Here is a 23,912-nt window from a genome sequence, read left to right as displayed (position 1 = left end):
ATGGGCCTTACTGCAGCATAGATTATACTCCAAAAATATCTATGAAACTGAATAATGGGTCACAACAGTCTAGTTTATAGTCTGCTTAATTGGTTTCTGAACCTGAAGTATGTACAGTCGGTTTCTACTACATATAAAATACCTGACTGCCTATGAGACTAGTATAAGTGTAAGGCACGGGCCCAAAATCAAAAGATGTAAAAAAGAGAGAGAAAAAAGGGGTTTGGTAGAAGAGTAGTATAGAGGGGAAGGGAGGGGAGTGAAGTGGCTGCGTATGAAGACTCTTGGAAGTGCTATGGTGGGTTAGCAAAAGATCCAGATTTGATTATCAGCTATCACACACATATTAAACATGGTCCAATAGTAGTTTTACAGATTTGTTCCTCTTTGGAATCAGCTGCCGGCATCAATTCCTCCATAGTTTGGAGTTCATTAACCATGGTTAACCATTGATTAATTGGAGGAGCTTTAATTTGTTTCCAGTAGTTGGTATACAATATTTGGCCTCATTCAGCAGGTGTATTAGTAGGAATAGCTTGTAGACTTTCAATGATATTAGGATCAGATGGAGGAGCATCTGGATATCTGTCAGCTTGAGAATGACTTGCAAAATCTGTTTCCAAAAACCTGTGATTCCTGGGCAGGACCAAAGACATGAAATATGGTGCCTACCTCTTTTTGGGAGCTCCAGCACAGTTGTGGGCATTGGGGAAACATTTTTTGTAATCTCTTGGGAACCTTATACCACCCTGCCAGTATCTTCTAACCTGCTTTTATAGCACAAGCAATAGACGCTTTATGGGTCATCTGCATAATCCTATCCTTTTGCTGATCTGTAAGTGTGCTGCTCAAGTAGTTTTCCCATTGTTCTATGTATTTCATATTGACAATATCCAGTGGATGGGAAAGAATTCAATAGGATTGGGATAGGCCTTGATGGGGTGGTTCTGTCTCTAGACACAACTCTTCAGACTGCGTGGGTGTGGGGAGAGGTTGAGATTTGTTTCATAGTTGAGAGAGAAAGTGATGCAGTTGCATTGCCTTTCATAAGGGGAAGAACAAACATACCTTGTACCTCTGACATCGATTTCAACTTACAGTCTATGAGAAAGTTGGGAACAGAACGTCCCTTCCTTTAATCCGGGTAGGAATTGTGGGTGGCCTATCACAGGTGTCATCAGTGGTGTATTTTGGTTTTGTGCTGCCCTAGGCAAGACTAAAATCGGGCACCCCCCTCATCTACATTTGTCCCACCCTTTTATCTGCAAGCTCCACCCCTTCCTCTTTAGGCTCCACCTCTTCCTATTAGAGCTCCGCCCACTGACACCGATAGAGCACTATTCCTCCCACTGACACCAATGATTGGGTACGATTCCTCCCACTGGCACTAATGATGGGACACTATTCCTCCCACTGACACCAATGATAGGGCACTATTCCTCCCACTGATGCCAATGATGGGGCACTATTCCTCCCACTGACACCAGAGATGGGGCACTATTCCTTCCCCTGACACCAATGATGGGGCACTATTCCTCCCCCTGACACCAATGATGGGGCACTATTCCTCCCCCTGACACCAATGATGGGGCACTATTCCTCCCCCTGACACCAATGATGGGGCACTATTCCTCCCCCTGACACCAATGATGGGGCACGATTCCTCTCACTGACACCAATGATGGGGCACTATTCCTCCCCCTGACACCAATGATGGGGCACGATTCCTCCCACTGACACCAATGATGGTGCCCCATCATTAGTGTCAGTGTGTGAGGAATAGTGCCCCATCATTGGTATCAGTGAGACAGGAGGAGCGCAGTGGGACAGGTGAGGGGCAGTGGGACAGGAGGAGCGCAGAGGGACAGATGGGGGGTAGCGTGATGGGAGGGCATGGGACAGGATCAGCGCAGTGGGACAGGTGAGGGGCAGTGGGACAGGAGGGGCAGTGGGACAGGAGAAGGAGCACAGAGGGACAGGAGGAGCGCAGAAGGATAGGTGAGGGGCAGTGGGACAGGAGGAGCGCAGAGGGACAGGTGAGAGGCAGATGGACAGGAGGAGCGCAGAAGGATAGGTGAGGGGCAGTGGGACAGGAGGAGCACAGAGGGATAGGTGGGGGGCAGCGTGACAGGGGACATGGGACAGGATCGGGGCAGCTGGACAGGAGGAACGCAGAGGGACAGGATCAGGGCAGCTGGACAGGAGGAACGCAGTGGGACAGGATCAGGGCAGCTGGACAGGAGGAACGCAGTGGGACAGGATCAGGGCAGCTGGACAGGAGGAACGCAGTGGGACAGGTGAGGGGCAGATGGACAGGAGGAACGCAGTGGGACAGGTGAGGGGCAGATGGACAGGAGAAACGCAGTGGGACAGGTGAGGGGCAGATGGACAGGAGGAACGCAGTTGGACAGGTGAGGGGCAGATGGACAGGAGGAACACAGTGGGACAGGTGAGGGGCAGATGGACAGGAGAAATGCAGTGGGACAGGTGAGGGGCAGATGGACAGGAGGAGCGCAGAGGGACAGGTGAGGGGCAGATGGACAGGAGGAGCGCAGAGGGACAGGTGAGGGGCAGATGGACAGGTGAGAGGCAGTGGGGACAGATGGGTGGTATTGGGACAGGAGGGGGAAGTGGAACAGGTGTGGGGCAGGGTGACATGTGGGGGCAGAACACAGAATTGATATTTTACTTCAGTGAGGTTCATATTAACATTCGAACCTTGGAGCAATTCACTAAATGCCTCATGAACCAATCCGAGGTACATTTGTCCCTTCCGTAAACTGCACTACTGCAGCATACTGCCCCAAAGAAGCCAAACTTGTAAATTGTACTACCACCTCAGACCCCACTATAACAGCCAAGCTGCTCCTGAACTAATAGACTAATATAAATCAAATGTATTTAACCATTTCAATACCGTGCAATTTTACACCTTCCTGCCCAGGCCATTTTTCACGTTTCAGCGCTCTCACATTTTGAATGACAATTGCGCGGTCATACAACATTGTACCCAAACTAAAATTTTATCATTTTCTTCACACAACTAGAGCTTTCTTTTGATGGTATTTAATCACCGCTGGGGTTTTTATTTTTTGCTAAATTAACAAAAAAAGACCAAAAAGTTTGAAAAAAAACACGTTTTTCTTTGTTTCTGTTATAAAAGTTTACAAATAAATAATTGTTCTTCATAAATTTAGGCCGAGATGTATTCTGCTACATGTCTTTGGTGAAAATAACCCAAATTAGGATGTATTATTTAGTTTGTAGGAAAGTTATAGAGTTTACAAACTATGGTATAGATCTGAAAATTGATCAATCCTGAAGTACTGACAGCCAATCTAATTTCTTGAGGTCCAAGAATGTCAGAACAGTACAGATATCCCCCAAATGACCCCTTTTTGCAAAGTAGACAGTCCAACGTACTTCATAAGAGGAATGGCGAGTTTTTTGAAGTTGTATTTTTTTTGTCATAATTTTTCGGAAAATAATAAATTTAAAAAATTATTTTCACTATTTTTTTTTTTTTACATACTGTCACTAGTGCAGTACAGCGTCATCATATAAATGGCATGGCGGTGAACAGGGACACTGACTGGTGACAGTATGAAAAAAATATATATATATATTTTTTTTTTTATTATTATTATTATTATTATTATTTTTAATTTTTTATTACATTTTTTTTTTTTTTTAAGATTTTTTTTTCATATTGTACTATGACCAAAGTAGTACAATGTTACCATAGTAACATTGTACTACTTTGGGGAAGTGATCAGTATTTTTTTTTTTTTACACAATTTGCTTATAGCAAAGAATTACTTTGCTATAAGCAAGCATTTACCTGAATGAAATCGATTCATTCAGGGTTTTTTTTTTGTGCTTAGCTGTGATTTGGTCACAGCTAATCACATGACATGTGCATGTGATTAGCTGTGACCATTCACAGCTAGGCAGTAGTATACAATGGATGGCATGAATGAAGCCATCCATTGTATACAACTGTCATGTGACATGCTGTGATTGGTCACAGCATGTCACATGGTACCAGCAACGGGGGCCGGTACTCAGATCTGTCATCGGCCGTGTCCGAGGTACGCTGCGAGGCTCTGCATTAGCGCAAACTGCGCATGTGCGGGAGCACGCCAAATGGCGTGCACCCGGAGTGCAGAGACACTTTTGAAGCTGCCAAACGGCCATTGGCCGGGTGGCTAATGGTTAATTGAAAAAATTCATAAAATATTTCAACACAAAGAAAATGATGATGCAAGTTATGTTTATCTATTGTGATGTGTTCATTGCTTGCTTATAAAGCAGGTCTTATATCCAGAGGTCAGATGATGTGTCCCCCTATGGCCTAATGTAGAAAATGCCTGTACAAAAAAAAAATTATTATATATATATATATATATATAATAAAAAAACTGTTCATGTAACTACCTAAAAACAATGCTAGGGTTGGTCTTTAATATGTTTATCACCTACTTAAAGTGATACTAAACATGCACTGTTTAATTTACATTATTCCTTGTATGTGGATGATGGCACTGTATTTATTTTAAATTAAAAAATCTAAATACTTTTTCCTAATCGATATACAGCTGTCACATGTCCCAGCTCTTTCTGCAGGGAAACCGTGACGGGAGGAGCTTCTAGTCCTCTGCTGCTGGTCACATGTTCAAAATAAAAAAAAAACAGCTTTTGGAATACAGAGTAAAAATAAATGTTTAACAACAATATAGTCTTTTAAATTGATATTAAAAAATAATAGATGTGGTGGTTGCATCAGTTTTGTTTTCTTTGGCTTTTTTTTTTCACCTGCTGATCTGACCAGTAACACACCTCCTATATTAGTAAGACACCTCAGTGGAGGAATGAGCACAGGACACAGCAGACAACAGCATTTCCAGTCTGGGGTGAGGGAATGTTTAACGTATTAGCAGATTTGAATGCAAAAATAAATTGAAGCCAAACTCCAGCTCGCACTTTATAATTAATTACAGCAAACAGTGTTTTCCTTTTGGGATAAAGTCTATAATACACCTTATCTGACATGTGTTAGCAGTCCTTGATGAATCATTTTATATGTATATTGCTATTTGCTTTATGTGTTTTAATAAATATGACTAGGGTTTTATGCTATTTCTAGAGATGAGTGAATCGAACTTGGCGAAGTGGAATTCGTTTCGAATATTAGGAAAAATTTGATTCGCACCGAATCCGAATTTTAGCAAACTTCGGATGCACGAATCTAATTTTTCCCGATCAGCCGGCAAAAAGTGTCACTGCAGAGAGCTCCGCTATTTCTGACAGTTCTCTGACAGTTCCTTCACATTTACAGCGGTTGAAACATTGTATCTATTTGTTTCCATTTAGGATACAGATGTTTTTATTCGGAAATAAATAGATACAATGTTTCAACCGCTGTAAATGTGAAGGAACTGTCAGAGAACTGTCAGAAATAGCGGAGCTCTCTGCAGATACACTTTTTGCTGTACTGGAATTCTTCTTCATTTCATTCTTCTTCTTCTTCTTCTTTTAATTCTTCTTTTCATTCTTCTTCTTCTTCTTCTTCTTTTAATTCTTCTTTTCATTCTTCTTCTTCTTCTTTTCATTCTTCTTCTTCTTCTTTTCATTCTTCTTTTAATTCTTCTTCTTCTTCTTCTTTTAATTCTTCTTCTTCTAATTCTTCTTCTTCTTCTTTTAATTCTTCTTCTTCTAATTCTTCTTCTTCTTCTTTTAATTCTTCTTCTTCTTCTTCTTCTTTTAATTCTTCTTCTTCTTCTTTTAATTCTTCTTCTTCTTCTTTTAATTCTTCTTCTTCTTCTTCTTCTTCTTTTAATTCTTCTTCTTCTTCTTCTTCTTTTAATTCTTCTTCTTCTTCTTTTAATTCTTCTTCTTCTTCTTCTTCTTTTAATTCTTCTTCTTCTTCTTTTAATTCTTCTTCTTCTTCTTCTTTTAATTCTTCTTCTTCTTCTTTTAATTCTTCTTCTTCTTCTAATTCTTCTTCTTCTTCTTCTTCTTCTTCTTCTTCTTCTTCTTCTTCTTCTTCTTCTTCTTCTTCTTCTTCTTCTTCTTCTTCTTCTTCCCCCGTGACTGCCCAAATGAGTGAAGTGTGCGGTGATTCTAAGATCGACGGCACTCATCTGCATGTCATACTGACTGACAGTATTATTTCTCTTCCCCAGCAGACTCCAAGGGCATTTAAATTAAAGGTACAGTGTTCTGCACTAATATAAAGGCTCTCTGAAGCCTAGAAACCCTTTTAATAAGTTAAATTCGCATCGAATCGAATTTCTCCAGCAAATTCGGCGAATCAGCCGAATCAAATTTTTGAATAATTCGCTCATCTCTAGCTATTTCATTCAACTTATCTTTTCTGATTTCTGCGCAATGTACTTAAAATGGCTGTAGAAATTAGAGGGATACAATACACAGAAGCTGTGAGAATTTATAGAGTAAATGTGAAATGTTGGTTCCTATTGAAGAGTGTTTATTTTCTATTTTCATTTTATTCTATTCCCTTATTTTCTATTCTATTTTATTCTATTCTTTTATAATCAAATCTATTTTTTACTCAATTCTTTTATATTCTAATATTTTATTTTCCATTCTATTCTATTATTTAATTTTATATTCTTTTCTGTTCTGTTTGACTCTATTCTGTTTTATTCTTTTCTGTTTTATTCCCTTATTTTCTATTCTATGCTATTATTTTATTTTCAGTTTTTTTTCATTTATTCAAGTTTAGTCAAATTGACTTCAATTCAACTGAATCTGGAAAAATTTTAATCAAATTCAATTTGACCAAATTCAGGAAATTCAAATTTATTCTATTTGAAATTTAAATTTAGAAAGATGGTCATACTTGTTCTATTCCATTCTATTGTTTTTTTCTATTCAGTTATTTTCTATTCTATTCTGTTCTATTCGAAAATATTCTATTCGAATTTGGGAAGATGATTATATTCCTATTTTCTATTTTATTTTCTATTTAATTCTATTTTTTTTTAATTTATTATATTCATAATTCACATATTGAAAGATGGTTATGTGCTATTTTATTCTATAGGTTTTTTTTTTCTCTATTTTCTATTCTTTTCTATTTGAAATTCGAATTTTGGAAGATGGTTATATTCTTTCTATATTCCTGTATTCTATTCTAGTCTTTTTCTTTTCTATTTTATTATTTTTTTCTACTATATTCTTTTCTATGCAAATTCAAACTTATCTATTCAGATTCAAATTTATTCTATTCAAATCTAAAATTTTGTAAGATGGTTATATTCTTTTTATTTTATTCTATCCTATTTTTTCTATTCTATTCTTTTATTTTCTATTCAATGTTATTCTGTTCGAATTTCAGAAGATGGTTATATTCTTTCTGTTTTAGTCTGTTCTATTATTTTTTTATGTTCTATTTTATTCTGTTCTATTTTTCTATTCTATTCCCTTAATTTCTATTTTATTAAATTCTTTTATTTTCTATTCTCTTCTGTTTTGCTCTATTCTATTCTGTATTATTTCCTTGTCAATTATTTTCAATTCTATTCTAATCTTTTCTATTCCCTTGTTTTCTATTCTATTTTATTCTATTTTATATTCTATTTTACTATTACTCTATTCTTTTCTTTTCTATTTTATTATTTTATTTTCCATTCTATTATATTCTTTTCTATTTTATTTTATTCTATTATTTCAGTTTCTACTCTATGGTATTGCGTTTTATTCTATTCTCTTCTTTTCTATTTTGTTCTATTCTGTTTCACTCTATTCTTTTCTATTATCTTTTTTTTATTCTATTTTCTATTTTTTTTATTCCATAAAAGTTTATTTAGAAGTGACAACATGTTACAGGAAAATATAAAGAAATGCACACACAGCATCAATCAGGTCATAGACACAGCTTAAACCAAAATACAGGAAGAAACAACATGGTAGAGTGCGACACTGTGGACAACATAAGCATGTCAAGTTGCGGCAGAGATAGGCCTGTAGTACTCAAGTTTCAAAAATGTACAATATAGAAGGTAATAACAGCTTACTTCCACCAATTGATTATTGGCGTACTGGCCTATGCAGGGAGGAAATGAACCTTCGGAGCCTAAACCAAAAGCAGTACGCTATCAGGAGGCTAAGTGAGCATCGCAGTATAAGAGAAGATGTCGTGAGTATCATTGACTATCCTAGAGGAGGTAAGCTAACCATATACCAAGTAATCCTGAATGAAACGAAGACTAAGCCTGATCGAAGACTAAGAGGTTGTCGAGAAAGAAAAAAAAAAGGAAAAGAAAGAAAAGGAAAAGAATGGGAGTCATAGTAGAGAGAGAGGAGAGAAAGAGGGAAAAAAAAAGGGGGGAAAAGAGGGGGGGGGAGAGAAGGGGGAGAGGGAGAAGGGGGGATAAGAGGCAAAAAAAGGGAAGCAAGGGAAGCGAAAAGTCCGGGCTGCGAAGTTTGTGTCAACATTGTTATTGGAAATCATAAATGAGAGTGTCAAGAACTTAAACACTCACCAAAGCTAAGCAGGCAAATATAAATTACCGGAAAGGAGGTCATAACCACGCAGATTATGAAAGAACCAAGGGCATAACCAGAGGTAGGGCTGAGCTCAATCAGGCATCCCGACCCAGGAGAGAACCGAATTCAGGGGTAGTTACAAAGTGGGTCCAGCAGGCCCAAACATGTGAGTATTTAGTTGGCATATCAAGTGCAGTCGCAATCAGTTCCTCCATTTCCGCCACTTTGCGTACTCGATTGAGCCAATCGTGTATAGTTGGGGGGTGAGTGGAGCCCCATAGCACAGGAAGACAGAGTCTGGCTGCGTTGATCATATGCATCGCTAGGGACTCGAAATATTGACTCCTAGGAATGGGGGTATGATGAAGCAATAGCTGAGCAGGAGAGAAAACTATGGGCAGAGTGGTCACTGAAGTCACCAACCGGTGGACCTCCTGCCAGAATGGTTTCTATTTTCTATTTTATTCTATTCTTGTTTTCTAATTAAATTTTTTTTTAATTTGATTTGAATGCCATTTGAATTTGATTTGAATTCAAATTCCTGCCAACATTTTGTTTCATTGTTACGGATTAATTTAAATTCCAAACAAAAAATTTGCCTGAATTTTGATTCGTAACAAAACAAATTGCACGTCTAATGCATATCACAATGATCTAATCCTTTGTTAGTACATATGTCATATGTAGTGGGGATACTTTACTTTCCCTAATTATTTTTCAAGATATCTTCCCATTGACAAGTGACATCATTGATCTTTTTAGCTATCTATAAGTGAGTAATTCTTGACACTGACTATCACACTAATGTATCATGAGTTGTAGAAAAAGTAATTTTTAGCAGGGGTTTCCTAAGAATAGAAAAGTATTTAAAGGGTTCCTCTGTGTTGAAAAGATTGTGAAAGGCTGCTTAATAAGTGTAACTAAAAGGCAATGTATTTTTCACTTTAGAGTATTGGAAGGTTAGAACCCCTATCAGTTTTTTGGGTCATTTTTTGCCATCTGTGTCCCCATTTCCTCTTTGACTTTACTGGGGACAACCCCAACTTTGAGATTTTCTTTTCATTTCACCTAGGTGTTCGAATACCTCTTCGCCCCATCCGAAACTAAAAAAAAAAATCCTTTAGCTGTACTTTAAATAAATACAAAATATCTTTCTAAATGTCAAATAGTGAATGAAAATAGTATCACAAATCACACACCCATATACAGTATATAAATACCTTTCTTCACCAATAAAAAAGACAACATTGCAGAAGAAGGGTATTTACTGTATTTATGTGTGTGATTTTTTTTATACTATTTTCATTCAATATTTAACAATTAGAAAGATATTTTGTATTTACATAACGTTTTTGATACCCCATGCATGTCTTGTGAAAGCAGCATCCCTTTGACTGGTATTCTAGTCACCTTTTTTTCTTTTGTACATCTGATGCAGGGAACGCACTGACTCAGTGAGTTGGCATATTTCTACGGTTTAAACCATTCTACCTCTTAGCAATAAAAACTGACAGGGGTTCTAATTCTTCTCCACTGTATCCATTCCACTGGATATCGCATAGGGTTGGCAAGCTCAGGGGTGGCAGCCCTGAATGTCACTGCTATCCCTAACAGCCGGGAGGGCAGACCATCTGGGAGGGGTGGAGAGGGTAGCGCAGGAAGGTCTAGACAGCTGGTGGGAGTAGGGGATTCTATAATCAGAAGGACTGATAGAATAATTTGTCACCAGGATCACCTCAACCAAATGGTTTGCTGTCTCCCTGGTACTAGGGTTCGGCATGTGGTGGACTGGGTTAATGAATTACTGGGAGGGGCTGGGCATTACCCAGATGTCTTGGTGCATGTTGGAACCAACGACAGAATACATGGAAGGTGGAGGCTCTTTAAGAATCAATTTAAAGAACTAGGCTGCAAGTTGAAGGGAAGGACCTCCAAGGTGATATTCTCTGAAATATTACCTGTGCCATGCGCAACTCAGGAAAGACAGGTGGAGATTAGAGAACTCAATGCATGGCTAAAGACCTGGTGTAAGAGGGAAGGATTTGGGTTTCTAGAGCACTGCTAAATGAAAGAGGGTCTGCTGTGCTTGGGGAGAGGTTTATGGGCAGTTTACGTGTGCACAGGGTGTCAATGAATAAAAGTGCTTGTTTACCAATGCCAGAAGTTTGCCAAGCAAAATAGTGAGTTGGAAGCTTTGGTGCATGAACAGAACTATGATTTAAATGGTATTGCTGAATCTATGGCTTCACCATAGTTTGTGAACTCTATAACTTTCCTACAAACTAAATAATACATTCTAATTTGGGTTATGTTCACCAAAGACATGTAGCAGAATACATTTTGGCCTAAATTTATGAAGAACAATTATTTATTTGCAAACTTTTATGACGGAAACAAAGAAAAACGTGGTTTTTTTTTCTCAAAATTGTTGGTCTTTTTTTGTTAATTTAGCAAAAAATAAAAACCACAGTGTTTTTTTTGTTTTTTTTTTAACTCTCATATAACATACAAAACCATCATTTTACATCCCTTTCTATCTTTATTCCCATTTACCCCCCCCCACCGCCTATCTAATACCCCCCCACCCTACAAACCTACCCCCGCCCCACCCATAAAACCACTCACTCTGCATTTTTCCATTACATCTTTTCTTAAGTATTTTCACGTATCCCACTCTACTGCTTCATATATTTCACCTTGGACACAAAATCTTCCCATTTTCCCCACCTCCTATAATATAACCCCATCTTGTCTTCTTGCATATAATACAGTTTCTCCATCCTACATATCTGGTTCATTCTTTCCACCCAATCCTCTTCTCTCGGGAACTCTGAACTAAAACCAAAACTTAGGTATCAGACCCTTTGCCGCATTCAGATAATACCATATACCCGAATCCTTGTATTTGTTCACTGATAGTTCTGTACTGTGTAATAGACACAACTCTGGATCTAATCCTATCTTTATCCCAGATATTATCCCAATCAAATGAACCATTATCTCCCAAAAACCTTGAATCTTTGGGCACTCCCACCATATGTGATATAACGTACCTATCTTTCCACACCCCCGCCAACACTCCAGTGTATTCTCCTCATTCGTCTTATATTCAATGTTTGGTGCAATGTGCCATCTTGTTAAACACTTATAATTTACCTCCACCTCTCTCATGCTTATATTCTCGTGTGTTAGTCTATATATTTTCCTTTGTTTGTCTTCATCTATCTCTATTCCCAAATCCCTTTCCCATTTTACTATATACATCGGCTTTGCGTGTGTGTCTAACTCAGTGAGAATTTTATAAACGTTTGCCGTGTCCCATTTCCCATCTCCTCGTGATTCCAACAACCTCTCAAACAAATTCCAATCCTTTCTCAATCTCAAAGGTTTCGGAAGATTCCCAACAAAGTATTTCAATTGGTGGTATCTCCACTCATTTTAGTGAAAAGTTCCCTCTTGTCCTCTTTCAAATCCTTAAGTGTTCTCAATTCCTGCCCTTCCATAACATCCCTCAATTGAATATCCTCCTTTTTAAACCATTTTCCTGTGCTCTCCTCCCTGCCTGGAGGGAAAAACTCTGTGTTCCTCAGTGACATTAATTGTGAATTAAAATCCCATTTCATAAGCTTGTGCAGTTTATCCCAAACCTTTAAAACATTTAATGTATAAACACTCGTGGTATCTTTTAATCCTCTATATTGTGCTGGTACCCATATGATTTTACTCAAGTTAACGCCGCTTAATTCATTTTCAATCTTGACCCATCTTTTCCCCTCTGGATTGTGTGTCCAGTCATAAATTCTTGCTAGAAATACTGCTCTATAATACCTCTTAATATCTGGCACTCCCAATCCACCCTTCTCTTTATTTCTACTCAACAGATCATAAGATATTCTAGGTTTTTTATTTTTCCATATATATCTTGTTAATATCTTTTTAATTACCTTGAAAAAAACCTCCGGAAGTTTGATTGGGATCATCTGGAATTTATACAGGATTTTAGGTACTATTACCATTTTTATCAGATTTATGCGACCTATCCAGGACGGGTTACCTCCTCCCAATTTCTTTAATTTCTCTTTAATCTCATTTAAAAGTGAGATATAATTTTATTTATACAAGTTTGTATATGAAGCAGTGAGTTTAACCCCTAGATATTTTATCTCTCTATCTTTCCATATAAAAGGGAATTCTTTTTGTATCTTTTCTTTTTCACTATTTGGAAGGTTTACATTTAAGATCTCAGTTTTTGTCGGGTTGATTTTCAAATTTGATAGCTCCCCATAATCCTTTAAGCTCTTCATTAAATTTGGGAGTGTTATCCTAGGGTTTCCCACATAGAACAACAGGTCATCCGCAAAGGTTGCCACTTTATGTTCAATTCCTCCTATCTGTATTCCTTTTATGTCCATATTTTTTCTAATTGTTGCCAGTAGAGGTTCCAATGACAATACATACAACAATGGGGACAGTGGGCATCCCTGTCTTGTTCCATTTGACATCCCAATATGTTCCGACCTCTCTCCATTAACGAAAATAACCGCGGAGGGCTCTCTATACAATTTTCCTATCCACTCTCTTTCTAACTCCTAGTCCTAGAGTCTCCAGAGTGTCCATCATGAAGCTCCAATATACTCTATCAAATGCTTTTTCAGCATCGATTGAAAGCACCACCGCCGGAGTTTTCCCCTTCCTAACTTTCTGGATAAGCAACAAAAACCATTCCTCCCTTGAGGTTTCTTATTTTTTCTATATAATTCCTGTTTTTCTTTTTCCTCAAGGCTCTCATTAAATATTTTCCTGGTCTATCTCTCCATCTATACCTCTCACTTAAAAACTCTTCTCCTCTCCTCTTCCATCAGTATCTCTAGTTCTTCTTCATTTTTATTACTTCTGTCCCATGTCTTTTGTTCTATTTTTATGTATCTGCTCCAGGTCAAATATTTCTTTTAACAACCCATTAAGTTTCTCTCTTCTTTCCCTTTTCTTTTTTGCCCCGGACGCGATTAATATACCTCTTATGTAGGCCTTATGAGACTCCCATATGTAGCCACCGACACTTCCCCTGTCTCATTCTCCTGAAAAAAATCTTTCAATCTCTTCCCTAATTTTCTGGTCAATCTCCTGATCTAAGAGAAGAGCCTCATTCAACTTCCATCCTATACCACCTGTCGACCGCCTCCCCCACCCTAATTTCAATGTAACAGGGGCATGATCTGAGAGAGACATTGCCTCTATTTCTACTTTAGCCACCATCTCTATAAGTTGATGATCAACCAATATATAGTCCAATCTCAAGTACATCTCGTGTGCATTAGAGAAGAAGATATAATAGTAGCAATAATGGTGTGACCCTCCTGCGCTCCAAATGTGTGTTAAAATAATAAAAAATATATAATAAAAGAACCCCAAACAGCTGCTAGCATTAAATCATATACCAATGATCAAGTGAATATAAACCATAAAAATGCTGCGCTACATTCAAACTAATTAAAGTAAATGTGGAATTCAATATCTCAAGAGAAATATTAACAATAATAATAAATATAATTGTAAATGTGCTTAGTGATAACACAAAAAAAAAATTGATGGCAAAAGCACAAAACTTAAATCAATACGCATGTGCAAAAAAATGCACATACATATATTACATCACACGTGCAAGAATGTGAAGTGAAATATATCTAAATAATATACGCAAACTCAAAGTCCAATGAATATTAAAGGTGAAAAAAAGTTCCAATAATGGAATATTAAAGGTGAAAAAAATATATTTTTTGGGTAACTGTGTTTCCAATATACTGTAAAGTGACCACAGGTGAAACAAAACGTGCAGGTATCTGGGTGTAGATAGAGCTTGTGAATCCAACCACCTTCTGGATTAGCCTCTCACCTCATCACTTCGACCCTTGCGGGTCAAAGAGCAGTAATGGATCCCTCTCACAGATCCTCCAGGCACCAAAGCACTCCAAAACCACTTCTCAGGATATAATATTCCCACTCAGCTCTTCTGCTGTATTCAGCTGGATTCAGCTGTACACCCAACTTACATACATATATCCTCATTTGAGAGCATGAGGGTCTAATGTGGACTGGCTGCTACGTAAGTGTATTTTCACTAAAGATTTGATGTTCCTATAATAAACATACTACACTATGGGAGGATCCCTCTGTTTTGTTCTGGGAAAGTGATTTTTCATCTATACCTGGAGAAGAGCTGAGTGGGAATATTATATCCTGAGAAGTGGTTTTGGAGTGCTTTGGTGCCTGGAGGATCTGTGAGAGGGATCCATTACTGCTCTTTGACCCGCAAGGGTCGAAGTGATGAGGTGAGAGGCTAATCCAGAAGGTGGTTGGATTCACAAGCTCTATCTACACCCAGATACCTGCACGTTTTGTTTCACCTGTGGTCACTTTACAGTATATTGGAAACACAGTTACCCAAAAAATATATTTTTTTCACCTTTAATATTCCATTATTGGAACTTTTTTTCACCTTTAATATTCATTGGACTTTGAGTTTGCGTATATTATTTAGATATATTTCACTTCACATTCTTGCACGTGTGATGTAATATATGTATGTGCATTTTTTTGCACATGCGTATTGATTTAAGTTTTGTGCTTTTGCCATCAATTTTTTTTTTGTGTTATCACTAAGCACATTTACAATTATATTTATTATTATTGTTAATATTTCTCTTGAGATATTGAATTCCACATTTACTTTAATTAGTTTGAATGTAGCGCAGCATTTTTATGGTTTATAGAGAAGAAGATATAGTCTCTCTCTTTTCCATGTATTACTCTCCAGATGTTAGGGATCTGGGTATGACCAGAAATGTGTGGGAACACAGGCGTAGTCAGGGCTGGAGAGGTTGAATGGTCAGGCAGGCCGTTAGGTACTGTACAGGGTGCGGGGTCTAAGTCCCAATCTGCTTATTCACCAGGGCCCCTGATGGTGGGGATGGATTTGGAGCAGACTGAGACCAGGTCGCGACCCCTGAGTACATCCGGCAATGGTAAAGAGCGTCGTCAGAGGTGTGTGGGGAAAGGAGCCTGATGTGAAGAGGCTGGCAGACCTGGTAACAGGGACAGATCCGTGCAGGATGGATGGATGGATCGTCTGGGTAGCGGCAGGCATAGTCAGGCAGGCCAGGTCAGCAATGTGCGGGCAGCGAGGTACCGGAGGAGCAGGCAGAGAATAGTCAGGGTCACAAGCCGGGTTCAGTAACTCACGGGCAGCGTGGTACAGAGGATCAGGCAGAAGGATGGTCAGGCAAGCCAGGGGTTAAACAGGAGACGGTCAGCAGAGGTCAGGATCAAAGCAGGGTCAGCAACTAGGCAGATAGGCAGGAACACAGGATACCAAGTACAGGGGCTCATGGGAAACAATACACCAAGGCACTGACTGCAGGTCTGGCTATTCCTTAAATACACCTCCTGCAATCAGCCTCAGGTGATGGCTGACTGCAGGAGTGAGCTTCTGGTTGCTGAGAGCCCCCCCCCCCCTCAAGGAGTGGCCTCAGGACACTCCAAACAGTCCTTAGTGAGCAAAATGTTCCACCGCCCAGGTCAGGTAACTGGCTGAATATCCTACTGCCGGAGTCAACCGACTGGCTGGGTTTCCTGCTGGTAGACTTCTCTTTGTGTAGGAGAACCCAGGAAGGCAGGTTACTGGACAAAGGATCTCCAGGAGCAGGCTGGGAACCAGTTATTGGCCAGTTTAGCTGGACATCAGGGGCTGGCACGTCCGGCTGGGCAGCGGACGGAGGCACGTCCGGCTGGGCAGCGGACGGAGGCACGTCCGGCTGGGCAGCGGACGGAGGCACGTCCGGCTGGGCAGCGGACGGAGGCACGTCTGGCTGGGCAGCGGGCACCGAGTCATCTAGCAGGACAGCGGGCACCGAGTCGTCTGGCAGGACAGCGGGCACCGAGTCGTCTGGCAGGACAGCGCGCACCGAGTCGTCTGGCAGGACAGCGCGCACCGAGTCACCTGGCTTGACCACGGGCACCAGGCCAGACCACAGGCACCGAGGCACCAGGCCGGACCACGGGCACCGAGGCACCAGGCCGGACCGGGCCATCAGGCCGGATCGGGCCATCAGGCTGGATCGGGCCATCAGGCTGGGTAGCGGGCACCAGGTCATCAAGCTGGATAGGATCATCAGGCCAGGTAGGATCATCAGGCCGGATCGGGTCATCAGGCCGGATCAGGTCATCAGGCTGGATCACGAACACCGGGTCATCAGGCTGGATCGGGTCATCAGGCTGGGTAGCGTACACTGGGTCATCAGGCATCTGGGCATCAGGCTGAACAGCGGGCACCGGGGCACCAGGCTGGATAACAGAAGGCGGGTTCTCAGACCGTAGGCTGACCAGTTTGGATACTGGCAGGATGGTACTGGTTGGAAAGAATTTTCGCTTCTTCCTGGTTTTAGTTACTGGAGCACTGTAAATAGACGCAGGTCTGTAAACAGATGGAGCAGCTGAAGACAGAGAAGAGCTGGAGGATGGAACAGAGGAAGGAGCAGTTGCTACAGAGGACTTCTTTACAGGACTAAAGGCAGGATAGGTGCAGCGAGTGGGAACAGGGTTCTGACATGTGGTTGATAGCAGGGTATACTGGGCTGTCACTGGGGGTGCTGTCGGGAATGCAGGAATAGAGCTTTTCAGAAATAGATTAGAAGCAGGACTGGGTTGTTGCAAGCTGACTGAGGCTGGGTGTAACAAATCTGACCATATATGTAATACCGGTTGAACAAAACTCAGCTTACACATAGCCTGTCTGACCAAAGACTGTACTGCGTTTATACAATCCATAAGCACATGTGATGGACAAGCTGCATAATGCTTATGGAAGCAATCTGGATCATCCTCCAACAACCATACCAGTGATTCCACTTGATCTGTACTAAATGGGGGAAAAATTCATCCCTGCTTTCAGGGGTACAGGACAGAGCCAATTCAGCACAAACCTGGATCAATGGTTGTACCTCAGAAAACTCCATGCCCCGATCCACTAGTGAATGAGCAACTTGTATGCATTCTAGCAGCTGATCCCTGGTATACTCCTTCAGAATCTGATTGCCATATTCTCTGTCATCTAAGACTAACAGCGACAAGTACACAACCTCCTCAGGATGCATCCTTCACAAGCCAAGATGGCTTCCCTGTGTGGCTACTTCTGGTCCGGACTGGCCTTGGTGTTCTGTTGTGGATCCGGGTATGACCAGAAATGTGTGGGAACACAGGCGTAGTCAGGGCTGGAGAGGTGGAATGGTCAGTCAGGCCGTTAGGTACTGTACAGGGTGCGGGGCTTAAGTCCCAATCTGCTTATTTACCAGGGCCCCTGATGGTGGGGATGGACTTGGAGCAGACTGAGACCAGGTCGCGACCCCTGAGTACGTCCGGCAATGGTAAAGAGCGTCATCAGAGGTGTGCAGGGAAAGGAGCCTGATGTGAAGAGGCTGGCAGACCTGGTAACAGAGACAGATCCATGCGGGATGGATGGATCATCTGGGTAGCGTCAGGCAGGCCAGGTCAGCAATGTGCAGGCACCGAGGTACCGGAGGAGAAGGCAGAGAATAGTCAGGGTCACAAGCCGGGTTCAGTAACTCACGGGCAGCGTGTTACAGAGGATCAGGCAGGAGGATGGTCAGGCAAGCCAGGGGTTAAACAGGAGACGGTCAGCAGAGGTCAGGATCAAAGCAGGGTCAGCAACTAGGCAGATAGGCAGGAACACAGGATACCAAGTACAGGGGCTCATGAGAAACAATACACCAAGGCACTGACTGCAGGTCTGGCCATTCCTTAAATACACCTCCTGCAATCAGCCTCAGGTAATGGCTGATTGCAAGAGTGAGCTTCTGGTTGCTGAGAGCACCCACTGGCCAGCCCTGGTACTACAGCCCACACGGCAGGTGAGTCCCACCACCAGTGGAGAATCCATTCCTGACACCAGATATCCACCAGTTGGCACTCATGCATCACCTTCTTTAAAGTTCTCAGAGACCTACCTCCCTCTCACTGGGCAGAAGAGGTTGTGTCCATTTGTGGATCCATACAGAAATTCAGGTCCCCTGCCACTATCAAACGTCCCTTTTTTAAAGGCCATCAGTTTGCTCAAAATACCTTTCAAATATAACTCCGGTCTCTTATTTGGGAAATAAATATTTGCAATTGTACATTCCATTTCTTGCAATCTACCTCTCAAATACACAAATCTCCCCTCAGGATCTATTTCTCTCTCCTCCAGCTCCAGCCTTATGTTTTTGCAAACCCTATTGCTACTCCCTTAGCTCTCTTAATGGGGGAATCTGCATAATACCATGTTGGGTAATTTCTAGAGTTCAACTTAATATTTGACTTAATCTCAAGATGTGTCTCCTGCAAAAAGACCACCGATGCTTCTCTGTGTTTCAACTCATTGAATAGCTTAAATCTCTTCCCAGGAAAATTCAATCCATTTACATTATGTTATAAACCGTAAATCTTCCATACTTCTTATATCTCTTTTTTTCTCCTCAATTTCCTTTTTTTCCCACCAATTCCCTTATACTTCCCTTTCTTATGCAGAGTGTTGACTTTAATACCCTTTCCCTGTTCCCTACTACCCACCCTCCTCCATTACACCCTTCCCATCCCCCTCCCCACTCCTCTCCTCCCTCCCCCCCACCCTCATCTCCTCCCACTTTTAGGCTTCTAGTATGCCTATTAATCATTTGTGGAGCTAAACGCCACTATTGATTAGTATTCGGGGTTGAACTCCGCCCATGGGCAGCTCCTCCTCCCACCCACCTCCCCAGCACTCCCCATCCATTAAATCAACTCACAAAAGTTCCACAATATCCCCCAGAGGAAGATCTCTAACAGATCCCTATTTAGGCAGTGAATCTTTGTTTTCTATATCACTACTATTCCTCAAACCTCCTAATATATACTTTCGAAGGAGATATTAAATTCTCACAGGAGAGGAGAGGAGATGGAGGGGAGCGGAAAGAAACAAGAGGAGGGAGAGAAAAAAAAAATTCCCTTTCTCTCCCCTCCTCCACTCTCTCCCTCTACCTTCTCCCCCTAACAGACTGCCAGTCCTCTTGTCTTGTCTCTCCTTGTTCTCTATTTTCTTCTTCCCATCCGGCAATCTCCATTCTTTGCAACTCAAGTCTTTCACAAAAATCCCTCATATCCTCTGGAAATCTCAAGTGAGCTGTTACTCCATTTTTCCAACCAATCAGGCATACTGGAGTCCCCCATCTATAAGACACATTCTTTTTTCTCATCTGCTCTATCAGAGGTTTCAGCGTTCTTTTTCTCCACAAGGTCTCTGGTGTAAGGTCTGCAAAAATCTGAATGTCCATTTCGTCATATTTAATCGTTGTTTTCCCTTTTAATCTTCCTCCAAATCTCTTCTCTATCCCCATATCTGTGGAGTTGGATGACTACATCTCTCGGTTTTTCCTTCCCAACACTTTGATATTGTTTTTCTATTCTCTGATGCCCGCCTCACCACCTGCCCCCTCGACCCTATCCCCTCACAATTCCTACGACCTCCCTCCCCCTCCATCCTACGCTCCCTCACCCACATCTTTAATCTCTCCCTCTCCTCCAGCACTTTCCCCTCCCCACTGAAGCATGCACACATCACCCCCATACTTAAAAAGCCCTCCCTGGACCCCAATGACCCGAACAACCTCAGACCCATCTCCCTGCTCCCACTTACATCTAAACTCCTACACCCGCCTATGCTCTCACCTCAACGACAACAACCTCCTCGATCCCCTACAGTCTGGCTTCCGCCCCCTACACTCCACCGAAACCGCCTTACTCAAACTCTCCAACGACCTTCTAACCGCCAAAGCTAATGGCCACTATTCAGTGCTCCTACTCCTTGACCTCTCTGCGGCCTTCGACACAGTTGACCACCCCCTCCTCCTCAAAATACTACACTCCCTCGGCCTCAGAGATTCTGCTCTCTCCTGGCTCTCATCCTACCTGTCACAACGCTCTTTCAGCGTTACCTATAATGCTACCACCTCCCCCTCACTCCCCCTCTCTGTTGGGGTCCCTCAAGGCTCTGTCCTTGGGCCCCTTCTCTTCTCCATCTACACCTCCTCCCTTGGCCAACTCATACACTCTCACGGCTTCAACTACCACCTCTATGCCGACGACACACAAATCTATCTCTCAACCCCCCACCTCACCCCCTCGGTCTCTGCCCAAATCACACACCTACTGAGCGACATATCAGAATGGATGTCGCTCCACTTCCTTAAACTGAATCTCTCCAAAACCGAGCTCCTTGTCTTCCCCCCAGCCCGAACCCCACCCCCCATTGACTTCTACATCACATCCAACAACGCCAATATCAAACCCGCTCTGCAGGCCAGAGTACTTGGTGTCATTCTGGACTCCAACCTATCCTTCCAGCCCCAAGTCCAATCTTTAACAAACTCGTGCAGACTCCACCTCCGCAACATCGCCAAAATCCGCACGTTCCTAACCCCAGAAACCACTAAACAGCTCATCCACTCCCTCATCATATCACGACTCGACTACTGCAACTCCCTCCTCACTGGCCTGCCTCGCCGCTGGCTATCCCCGCTTCAGTCGATCCTGAATACGGCTGCCAGACTCATTCACCTTTTCAAACGCTCCGTTTCCGCCACCCCCCTCTGCCAATCCCTCCACTGGCTTCCGATTGCGCAACGGATCAAATTTAAAATCCTAACACTGACGTACAAAGCTGTCCACCATACTGCCCCGAACTACATCACTGACCTAATATCCAAGTACCACCCAGCACGCACACTCCGCTCCTCACAAGACCTCCTTCTCTCTAGCTCCCTGGTCTCCTCCTCCCATGCCCGCCTCCAGGACTTCTCCAGGGTGTCACCCATCCTCTGGAACTCCCTGCCCCAACCCATCAGATTATCACCTACTCTCCTCTCCTTTAGGCGCACCCTGAAAACCCATCTCTTCAGGGAAGCCTACCTCACCCCCTGCTAACTTGCTGACCTCCTCCACTCTTCCTACCACTCCATCCCCCACAGCTATCTCCTCCTGTACCACTATCCCATCCCTTCTAGATTGTAAGCTCGAAAGAGCAGGGCCCTCGATCCCCTCATTTTTTGCATTGTATTGGTATTGTTCTGTCACATGTTCTGTCCCCCTTTGTAATGTACAGCGCTGAGTGAACTATTGGCGCTTTATAAATACTGTATAATAAAAATAATAATATAATAATAATTCTCAAGACACCATCCATTTTTAATCACTTCTATTTCAGATCTGTCCATTATAAAATTTAAAATTTTACATATTTCTTGCAATACTTCCCCTTCTACAGTCTCTGGGACACCTCTCAGCCTTAGATTATTCCTCCTGTCCCTATTTTCATGTACTTCCAATTTATACAACAATTTTTCCTGGGTTTTCTCCATATTCTTTATTTTTTTCTCTAATTGAGAAATGTTTTGGGTCTGATGTTTAATTTTCTCCTGTTTCCTCCACTCTTATCAGCACCTGCCCCAGATCACTTCGGATAGTTGCCATTTCATTCTTTATTATTTTTTCTAAGGCCCCAAACATTTCTGCCATCTCTTTTTTATTTGGTGCTTGTAGATCACTTTCCATTTCTCTCGACTCCACCATTACAATTATTTGCTGATTACTAACATTCAAGTCCTATAATCTAGGGCTATTTCCCAGACTAATAACACCTTCCCCTTTTCCATTTATACCTTGTAGCCTTTCTGGGGTTACATTTCCCTGGGACGTATATTTTTAATTGTTCCCGTTTGGGTCCCTTTAAAGCCCGCTTCCTTTAGTACTTTTATTTTTCATATCTTCTGTGGGGCCTATTCTCCTCTATAGTTTCATAAGATAATAGGTGTTACAACCATATGATAGGGTCCCCTCTTTGCCTAATAAATTGTCCACTTGGTTTCCTTATTTGGTTGCTTAATTTCTTCTTTTTATCTCTCCTTCAAAGCCCCTGGGAATCTCCTCATCTCTCCTTCATCTTCTGCTCTTTTAAATAGTATCATGAAAACACTTGAAAAAAGCATTAATTTATTTCAAGCCGCTTTCACTCACCCAGCTCTCTACTCCTTCTCTTCAATGCAGCTCCAGACTGCTGACATCAAACTATTATCCTCAGAGCGATCTCCAGGGGGATTCCACAGGGATGCTTCAATTATATTTCCCTAGATCTTCTCCCATAGGGGTATCTGTGGTTCCTGGGTATACTGGGGCACACGTCCTCTCTCTGGTCCGGGTATCCAGCCAGGGGGTACTCTGAGAAGCCGACCGTCCCACTCCTCTCCTCTCGGAACGCCGGCTTCCTCCTTTCCCAGCACTCCTTTGCGGCTGACCACGTGGTCACGCCGCTCTCCTGTCTCCCGGCAACCCGGCTTCCCGGCTCTCTTACTAGCCGAGCTCCGGATGGGTCGATCTCTGCCCACAGCTCCCAGTTCTCCTCATCTCTGGATCTCCACTCCGTTACCGAGGCCCCAGCATCTCAGGTAGGTCTTGCCCTGGCATATCCCGACTCAGATAGGGTTCCAGGGGAGGCTTGGTGGGGGAGTCTTATCGGAGAGCTCCTACCTCGAGCTCTCCGCCGCCGCCATGCTCAGGCTCCACCCCTCCCCCCCAAAACACCAGTGTTGATTACCACCAAAAGAAAGCTCTAGTTGTGTGAAGAAAATTATAAAATTTAAGTTTGGGTACAGTGTTGTATGACTGCGCAATTGTCATTCAAAGTGTGAGCTCTGAAACCTGAAAATTGGCCTGGACAGGAAGGGGATAAAAGTGCCCTCTATGGAAGCAGTTAAAGAGTAAAATACCACTTTGTGAATGGAGCCCACAGTCCTCCAGATGCACAGAATGAATGGACAGGAATAGCTCTGTACAAAGGCTTCCTATTCATTCACAAACTGAAGAATAGTAAACACAATTTCTTCCGTTATGAACACTGAGTGATCAGTACCAATCACTCAATATGTTCATTCAAAAAGTTTGGGGCTAGTAAATGACATATTTATCAGCACTACCCTGCTCTATATCCTGGAAAGATCCCTTTTGCCCGGCAGCAGCCGGGGGGAAGGAGAAGATGGGAAACCGGCAACTCTGCAGGGGGGGGGGGGTGAACAAAGGGGACCTAGGCAGCAGGAGGAAGGGAAATCTGGACAGAAGAGGTGATTGGTGCATTGGTGTGTGGGGGGGGGAATTATGGGAACCGGTCCCTTGTAGTTCCTCCCGCAGAAGCTAAAAGCTGACTTTTAACTGCTGCAGGGAGAAACTATAGGGAATTGGTTCCTGTAATTGCCCCTACTGCAGTGATCATGCCCTCCTGTTCAGGATCCCTTCTGCCTGACAGCTGCCAAGACCCCCTATTG

Source organism: Staurois parvus, unplaced genomic scaffold, assembly GCF_062004578.1.
Source record: "Staurois parvus isolate SC_StPar_1 unplaced genomic scaffold, SC_StPar_1.0 ptg000763l, whole genome shotgun sequence".
In the NCBI taxonomy this organism is placed as follows: Eukaryota; Metazoa; Chordata; class Amphibia; order Anura; family Ranidae; genus Staurois; species Staurois parvus.
This window is presented reverse-complemented; position numbering follows the sequence as displayed.